Source organism: Lontra canadensis, unplaced genomic scaffold (genome assembly GCF_010015895.1).
Source record: "Lontra canadensis isolate GAN:19392208 unplaced genomic scaffold, GSC_riverotter_1.0 scaffold27, whole genome shotgun sequence".
Lineage (NCBI taxonomy): Eukaryota > Metazoa > Chordata > Mammalia > Carnivora > Mustelidae > Lontra > Lontra canadensis.
Genome location: NW_022631021.1, coordinates 7,077,100 through 7,086,909, shown reverse-complemented (window position 1 = coordinate 7,086,909; position 9,810 = coordinate 7,077,100). Strand labels below are relative to the sequence as shown.

Here is a 9,810-nt window from a genome sequence, read left to right as displayed (position 1 = left end):
GAAAAACATGTCTTAGGCTGGGTTTTTTCCCCATCTTCTTTCTTCCCCACTCCCAGCTACTCAAGTAAGTCTTATTTGACCAAGAGCATTGCTCCAAATCAGAAACACTTGGAGGAAAATGTGACAAGGCACAGCTACAGACAATCTATAAGTAAAATAAGTCTTCGCATAAGTAAGGTTTGGCTACTTTACTTTTCAATATATTCATTTATATTTGTTTTTAAATCATCTTGACTAAGAAATTCTGTGAAAATTCCATATTCATTGAAATTGTGAAATACAAAGTCTTACGCTTTTATTTACAAGAAAGATATTCAACTTCTAGTTCCCGCTAGACATGTAAAAAGCTTGGAAGTAGTGACACTGATTCTTACACGAAGAAAAAAGCTGAACAAACTGGAAACCAGTGACTTTTCTTGGATTTATTAGAAAGCTGAGGTCACAGGGCAAACTACTATAAATCTGGAGAGATAAGTTGAATACAGAGAATCACATACAGATCTGTTGGAGTCGAAGCTGCTGCATCCATAAACTGGTAGAAACACTTAAATGGTAATTTTAGTGAATTGCTAGAGGCTGAGTCTGGACTAATTTGAGAGTGAGAACACCTGAGGGTACCGTCGTGGGGGAGGGTGGGGCACACCTTTAAATATTTTACTCTCAGCAAGTCCACCAGGTTCTCAGGTGAAGAGCTATAAAAAGCCCCCTCAGGGGGCACCTGGGTGGCTCAGTGGGTTAAAGCCTCTGCCCTCGGCTCGGGTCCTGATCCCAGAGTCCTGGGATCGAACCCCGAATCGGGCTCTCTGCTTAGCGGGGAGCCTGCTTCCTTCTCTCTCTCTCTCTCTCTCTCTCTGCCTGCCTCTCTGCCTACTTGTGATCTCTGTCTGTCAAATAAATAAATAAAATCTTTAAAAAAAAAAAAAAAAGCCCCCTCAGGGTTCTCCCAGCGGAAGAAGGAAAGTAACGCTTTTGAAATGTGCCCTGAGTTTTTCTCCATAACAAAGAGAAAGGACTTTATAAAATCCTTATCTTACTTGGGAAAAGCATAATTATCTAACTACTCCCTTCCAGCTTCACCTAAGAGGAGGGGGCGGTAAAAGGGCGAAGAGTTACTTGTGAAGGTCGCAATCCAGGCATACAGGTCTGCCGAAAGACTGAGTCTTAATTGCAACATTGTGGACACTTTCCCCTCTCCTACACCTCACCACCACCGCAACAGAGCTCCTGGATATCAGCTGAAGGAGCTAGTATAGGAAAGCTACTGTTAAAGAGAAGTTATTGGGGGAACAAGAGACAAAAGTGGGAGGGGGAGGAGCCAAAACAATGATACTACTAGAGGAGTTCTTGACACCTGCAGCTACAACAAACATGAAACAAAACCCAGCTCCTAACCACATTAGCATAAAGCCTCACAGTTAAAGCTTATACATCTCAGTTTCTATTATCTATACATCATACTTGACTTTAAGTAAAACTTTATATGCATGTTAGGGTGGCTGGGTGGCTCAGTTATTTAAGCCTCAGATTCTTATTTTTGGCTCAGGTCTTGGTCTCTTGCAAAATGAGATCAAGCTCCCCTTCAGGCTCTGTGCTCAGCAGAGAGTCTTTCTGAGGATTCTCGTCCTCAGCCCCTCTACCCACTCATATTGCATACATCCCTGCTCTCTCCCTCAAATAAATAAATCTTAAAAAATAAAATTTACAATGCATGCTAAAAGGCAAGGAAAAGCTATTTGAAGAGACAAAGCATCAGAACCAGACTCAGGACACAGATTTTGGAATTATCAGATAAGGAATTTAAAATCATGATGATTAATAAGTTCAGGACTCTTCTAGAAAAGTAGACAACAAGAGCAGATAGATAATGTAAGTAGAGAAATTGAAACTAAGAAAGAATCAAAAGGAACCACTACAAATCAGTAATACAGTAACAAGAAATGAAGAATGCTTTGATGGGCTCATCAGCACATTGGACGTGGAAAAGGAAAGAAACTGTGAGCTTGAAAATATGTCAATAGAAACTTCGAAATCTGAAATGCAAAGGTAAAATAGAATCAAGGGAAAAAGAAAGAACAGAATATTCAAGAACTGTGGCACAATTTCAAAGGTATAAAATATACTTAGTTGAAATTTCAAAAGGAAAAGACAGGGGTGCCTGGTGGCTCAGTGGGTAGCACCTGCCTTGGATTCAGGTCATTATACCCAGGTCCTTGGATGGAGCCCCACATCCAGCTCCCTGCTCAGCAGTGAGCCTGCTGCTGCTTCTTCCCCACTGGTGCTCTTTCTCTCTCTCTTTCTGTCAAATAAACAAATAAAGTCTTGGGGGGAAAAAAAGGACAGAGAGATGGGAAGAAAGAACGAATATTTAAAGTATTAATAACGAAGGATTTTCCAAAATTAATACCAAACCACAGGCCCAAGAAGCTCTGATAAAACAAATATAAAATAAATAAGCAATATAACAAACAAAATAAAATAAACGAACCTAAGTATATTATATTCAAACTGTAGAAAACCAAAGACAAATAGAAAATCTTGAAAGAAGTCCACAGTGGTGGGAGAACATCTTACCTACATAGAAACAAGTATATGAGTTACATTGCACTTCTTTCTTGAAAATATGCAAGCAAGAGGAGGGTAGAATAAAATATTACATTGTTGAAGGAAAAAAAACACTAACCTCAAATTCTATACTAGTGAATTTTACCCTTCAAAAATGAAAGAGAAATAAAGCCTTTCTCAGACAAACAAAACTGCCTCCAAGAAATGTTAAAAGTACCCATCCTTAATATGGGATCCAGAGTCAGAAAAAAATCTTTTAAAAATCTCAAGAGGGCCTTGCTCAGTGCCCCAGCTTTTATTCCTACTGGGAAGGCTTCCAACTTGTACGTGACAGAAAGAAACGGAATGGCTTTGGGTGTCCTAACCCAGGCCCAGGGGCCAGATCAACAACCAGTAGGAAGCTACAGAACTAACTCTGGGACAGGATCTTAACTGTCTATACCCCTCATAATACCCAAAGTCTCCTATCAAGGGATAGCATCATTGGCTCATGGACAGCTGCCTTCTGAGAGACCAGGCACTCTTCCTGGAAGGCCCAGTCATGCAAAGGAAAACTTGCTCAACTTTAAATCCCACCATCTTCCTTCTAGAAGAAGGCACAGGGTCAGAGTATGACCGTCAACAAATCATAACCCAAACCTATGCTGCCCTGGAGGACTTAAAAGAAACCTCAGTAGAAAATCCAGAATGGGGGGCAACTGGGTGGCCCAGCGGGTTAAAAGCCTCTGCCTTCAGCTCCGGTCATGATCCCAGAGTCCTGGGATCGAGCCCCACATCGGACTCTCTGCTCAGCAGGGAGCCTGCCTCCCTTCCTCTCTCTCTGCCTGCCTCTCTGCCTACTTCTGATCTCTCTCTCTCTCTGTCAAATAAATAAATAAATCTTAAAAAAAAAAAGAAAGAAAGAAAGAAAAGAAAAAGAAAATCCAGAATGGACTTTATTTTCTATTTCATTTGTTGAACAGGGCACCCAAAAGGTTGGATTATTTATTTATTTAGTGAGTTAGTTAGTTAATTTTTTTGGATGTGATTTTATTTTTGCTATAAACATACTATTTTATTTTATTTTTTTGTTTTTCATTATAATTTTATTTTATTTTTTAGTGTTCCAAGATTCATTGTTTATGCACTACACCCAGTGCTCCATGCAATATGTGCCCTCCTTAATACCCACCACCAGGCTCACCTATCCCCCCACTCCCTCCCCTCCGAAATCAGAGGGAGAGACGAAGCATGAGAGACTGTGGACTCTGAGAAACAACTGAGGGTTTTGGAGGCTGGATCTTTATATGAAACAATAGAAAGTAACCCTCTCCCACCTGGGTCAAATGTAAAACTGGCTGACCTGAGGGCATTCACCTGAGCTTTTAGTAAGGACAAGAGTCAACATATATACTGACTCCAAATGTGCTTCCCTGGTTTTACACAACCATGGAACAATATGGAGAGAGACATTTTCTAACTGTTTCAGGTTCTCCTATCAAGTATCATCAGGAAATCACACGGCTTCTGCAAGCCATAAATTAACACCCAGACATAGCAGTTGTACATTGCAAGGGACACCAAAAAGGAGCAGATGAAGTATCAGAATGGAATAGATTGGCCAATGCGGCCTCAAATTCATCTGCCAGCTCAACTACCCCTGTGGTTGTCCACTTAGTCTGGGATGGTTCCATAACCTAGGAAAGACCCTGATAGTCAGTTGAGGAAAGACAATGGGCAACAGAACAGGGATATACTCCCCAGTCTATAGGCTGGCTCCAGGCAGAGGATGTTAGGCTTCACCTGCCAGCCATTAACCAATGGAAGGTCCTAAAAACCACCAAACCTTCCATTTAGGTCAAGATAAGACCCTACAAATGACCCACAAATTCTTTACAGCGAGAAATTTAGATAGGGCTATTAAAACATTTTTAAAATGTATGAAGCCTGCCAGAACAACAACCCATTCTCCCATTCACAAATCCCCAGAGGCATACAGCAAGTGAGAAGTTACCTAGGGAAGATCAGCAAGTGTACTTCACACGTGTCTAAAATGCATGGGTATAGGTACCTCCTGGTTTGGGTAGATACCTTCATGCACTGGATTGAAGCCTTCCCCTATAAAACCAAAAAAGCCTCAGAAGTGATAAAAGCACTGGTAAATCCCTTGGTTTGGACTTCCCTAGGCCCTTCAGAGTGATAACAGAGGAAGTAGCCAAGGTTTTGGACGTTAATCATTTCATCCCTCTTATAAGTAGCTTCCTAATTCCCAGCCACAAAATAACCAACCTGTCCCATTTTCACCCTGGGAAGCAAGTGCTTGTTAGAGCTGGTCTGGGAAGGCCTATATACAGTGATTTTAAGCAACTCCAATAGCAGTCAAAATGAAGCCTGGATCTATCCCTTCAGAGTCAAACCCTGGTCCCACATTGGGGGAACAAACAACAAGGAATGAAAATCCCTCTGTGAACCCAGAGAGGACCTCAAACTAGTCTTGAAGTGCCTTTTGCCTGCCCTCTCTTCACAGTATTTGGGGAGTTCACTAAAACATCCTCTATCTCTTGCCAGAATGGCTGTATTCAATCTTGAATTGTGCTTTGGGTCTTGCCTCCTAAATGCCCTAACACACTTTATATCTTCCAGAATAAATGTCATCAAACTCCAAATGGTGGTGGTTCAGATGGAGCCTCACATGGCAGTCAAACCAGACATCTACATGAGGCCACTTGATAGATCCGGATGAAAAGAATACTCACTGTTGTCCCATCCAACACCAGCAGGAAGTAGCTATGATTGATCATCGCCCTTCTACCCTAACAGCAGTTAGGGTTACCTCTTCAGAGGGGGGAATGATGAAAGATAATTAGAAGGCAGGCAGGGACAAGGGGCCTCCACCCTAAGAGGAAAGCACACCTAAAGGGATTTTACACTGCCCTAGAAAGAGCGCCCCACACTTTTCCATCTGATAGGTAAGAAGAATCTGATTGGATGACAGGTGAAGGGAGGGTTGATCAGATTAAAACAGTGGGCCAACAAACCCATAAAAACCCCTAGACTTAGAAACTCTGGTGGCAACCCCTTTGGGTCCCCTCTCTCCTCAGGATCTTTGTATTATCATCTTGCTATTGTTCAATAAACCTTATTTTGCTACTCCCCCTCCCCAAAACGTTTACTCCATCAAATAACAGAAAACATACATATTATTCTCAAGCTGGTATGGAGTATGGCCCAAGATAGACAACATTCTGGGGTATAAACATACCATAAGAATTATTTAAAAATAGGAATCATACAAATTATGTTCTTAGATATCAATGGAATTAAACTGGAAATCCATAACAGCAAGATGGCTTGAAATCCAAAAATATTTATAGTCTAAATATCATATAAATAATTCATGGGCCAAAAAATAGTCTTAAGAGAAATTTTTAAATATTTGAACTATATGACAAGGAAAATAAAACATTAAAATTTGTGAAATGCTGCAAAAGCAGTCTTAGAGGGAAATTTGTAGCACAAAATTGTCTATATTAGAAAAGAAGAAAGACCTGAAAACTGGTAATCTAAGTTTCCTTCTTAGATGATTGAGTGAGAGAGAGAATATGTGTGTGTATGTGAGAGAGAGAGGAGTATTATAAGCCAAAAACAGGCAGCAGAAAAAAATAATTAAAATAAGAGCAGAAATTAGTAAAATTCAAGAAATCAATATAAAAAGCCAATAAAATTAAAAGCTGGTTCTTTGAAAAGTTCAATAAAATTTATAAACCTATAGGCTAACCAAGGGGAAAAAAAGAGAGAAGACCTAGCTTACTAATATAAGTAAAAGAAGGCTCATCACTACTGATCCTATCAATATTAAAAGGATGATAAAAAAATTTATGAGAGAGTCAGTTATCATATAGTTTCACTTATTTGTGGAACATAACAAATAGCGTGGAGGACATGGGGAGTTAGGAAAAGGGAGTTGGGGGAAACTGGAAGGGGAGGTGAACAATGATAGACTATGGACTCTGAAAAACAATCTGAAGGGTTTGAAGAGGTGGGGGGGTGGGAGGTTGGGGGAACCAGGTGGTGGGTATTAGAGAGGGCACGGATTGCATGGAGCACTGGGTGTGGTACAAAAACAATGAATACTGTTATGTTGAAAATAAATTTAAAAAATGATTAAAAAAATAAAAATAAAAAAATTTATGAACAACTCTATGTCCCCAAATTTGATAATTTAGATGAAATGGACCAATTTCTCGAAAGATACAAACTACTAAACATGATACAAGGAGAAAGAGATAACTTCAATAGTTGTATATCTATGAAAGAAATCAAATAAAAATATCAGGTCCATATGATTTTACTGATGTATTTTACCAAATATTTAAGGATGAAATGATACTGGTCGTCCACAGTCTTTTCCACAAGATAGAAACAGAGGGAACACTTTCTAACTCATTCCATAAGGCCATTCTACTACCAAAACCAAATAAAGTCATTGGAAGAAAGGAAAACTGCAAACCAATATCTTTCATGAACATAGATGCAAAAATCTTCAAAAAACAAATCAAATTCAACAATGTATAAAAATCATCATACAACATGGACCAAGTGCTATTTATAGCAGGAAGTCATAACTGATTTAACATTTGAAAATCAATCAATATAATCCACCACATCAAAGGCTAAAGAAGAAAAAAAATATGACATCAACAACTGATGCAAAAAAGTGCATTTCACAATGTCCAACATCCATTCATAATTAAAACAAACAAACAAACAAACCTCTCAACAAATTAAGAATAGAGGAAAATGTCTTCAGCTTGAATAAGAACATCTACAAAAACCCTACGGGGAACATCATACTTGTGCTAAGAAACTGGATGCTGTCTCCTTAACATTGGGAAGAAGACAAGAATGTCCCTTCTCCCCATACCTATTCAATGTTGTACTGGAAGTCCTAGCAAGTACAATTAAGATATAGATAGATGATTGATAGATAGATAGATGGATAGATAGATAGATTATAGATAGAAGAGTTAATATAGTCCTTTTCTGCAAATAGCATAATTGTCTACATACAATATCCCAAAGAATTGACAACAAAACTCTTGAAACTAATATGCAATTACAGTAAAGTTACAGGGTACAAGGTTTATATATGAAAGTCAATTGCTTTCCTACATTCCAGAAATGAACAATTGGAATTTGAAGTGAAAAACACAATAGCACCCCCCCAAAAATGAAGTACATAAGAATAAACTTAACAAAATATGCAGTTTGTATATTTGTGTAAAACCACAAAATTCTGATTAAAAGAATTAAAAATATATCTAAATACATGGAAAGGTATTCCATAGTCATTGACTGGAAAACTCAATATTGTCAAGATTTCAATTGTTCCCAATTTGACCTATAGATTCAAAGCAAATCATTATCCCAGCTAGCCATTTTATGGATATGAGCAAATTGATTCTAAAGTTTATATGGAAAGACAAAAGACCTGGAGTAGCCAACAAACCAATAAAAAAGTAGTAAGTTTCAGGACTGAAACTAACTTCAAAACTTACTAATCTACAGTAATCAGAACAATGTGGTATTGGCAGAAGAATAGACATATAGATCAATTGAAAAGAACAGAGAACCCAGAAACAGACCCACACAGATATAGTCAAACAATCTTTGACAGAAAAGTAAAGGCCATTCAATGGAGAAAGCAGTCTTTTTAACAAACAGTGCTGGAACAACTAGACACCCACATTGAAAAAAAGAAGAATCTAGTCACAGTCTTTATACCTTTCACAAAAATCAAATCAAAAGGGATCATAGACCTAAATGTAAAGTACATTAGACATTAGACATTTAGAAGAAAACATAGGAGAAATTTTAGGTGTTCTTGGGCCTGGCAAGGTATTTTTAGGTGCAATACAAAAGCACATCCATGAAAGAAAAATGCTGAACTGTATTAGAATTAAAAACTTCTGCTCTGTGGAAGACAGTACTAAGAGAATGAAGACCCCAGACTTGGTGATAATATGGGCAAAATATGTATCTGATAAAACACTTATATAAAAAATACATAAATAACTCAAAACTCAACAATAAAAATACAAGCGACCCAAGCAGAAAATGGGAACACTATAGGGAACATAAGGATGACAAATAAGCATATGCAAATATGCTTAACATCACCTGTAATTAGAGAATTGCAAATTAAAACAACAACAATATATCACTACATACTTATTAGAATGGCTAAAATCCAAAACCTGACAATACCAAATACACAGTTACATATTTAGAATTAAGAACTATAGACAAATTTCTTACAATTTTTCTGTTCAAACAAGTGAACATTAAGAAGGGGCTGAAGAAGCAGCTTAGTGAGGAACTCCATTTTTCTCTGAAAATTAAAAAAAAAATTATTTGTATCTAGGAACAAAAGCAGGTATGGAATGTACTTGGTTATAGTACTGGGTAGAGAATACACACCCAATTTCTGTTTATCTGACATGGGAGGTATGGATTAAGCAATATATTTTGAACCAAAAGTAGCAAATAGATACTGCTAAGCCACAAAAAGCCACAAATTCTCAAATCTTCTAATGCCAAAACTGTCAGAAGGCAATAAGGCCAACCATTCAGAACATAAGATATGACAAATAAATTATGTGGTTGTGTGAAATGACCAAAGGGGCATTAAATCATTCATGGTTCTCCTCTTCCCTCCTTCTAAGGCATAATTTTCATTCAGGCTTCCTGAGGTCCTTTAATTCCCAAACTAGGACTAATGGATGAAGAAATTTGGAAGGTCATTATTAGCTCATTTTAGATTTTAAAAACACATGGAAAACTGGATAATAAAAGTAAGAACTTGTATTCATCAAAAAAAAAATTACTAATAAGAGTATAAAGGTAGTACATGAAGGGGGAAAATATATTCATAATAGAATATTTTAAAAAATCTATTCTCATGCTCATTTTGGCTGCACATACACTAAAATCAGAAAGATGTAAAGAAGATTAGCATGACACCTGGGCAAGGATGACACACAACTTCATAAAGCATTCCATATTTTTGAAGGTTGCTAAAAGAGTAAATCTTAAAAGGTCTCATCACAAAAAAAAATTTTAAGTTCTATAACTGAGTATGGTGATGAATGTTTAAAAAAAATAACTACCTTGAATATATAAAGAGCTCCTATAGATCAACAGGAAAAAAGCACACAAATCCAGTACAAAATGGGGGGAAATTGCTGAACAATTTACAAAAGAGGATAT

The 9,810-nt window shown here is 37.6% G+C and overlaps 1 non-coding gene across 1 annotated transcript; it reads left to right on the top strand.

The window, feature by feature from the left end:
• Nucleotides 1-9,504: 9,504 nt before the first annotated feature.
• Nucleotides 9,505-9,609, top strand: LOC116871796. Its single transcript, XR_004383508.1, has one exon. It is a non-coding gene; the product is annotated as a U6 spliceosomal RNA (small nuclear RNA).
• Nucleotides 9,610-9,810: the final 201 nt, after the last annotated feature.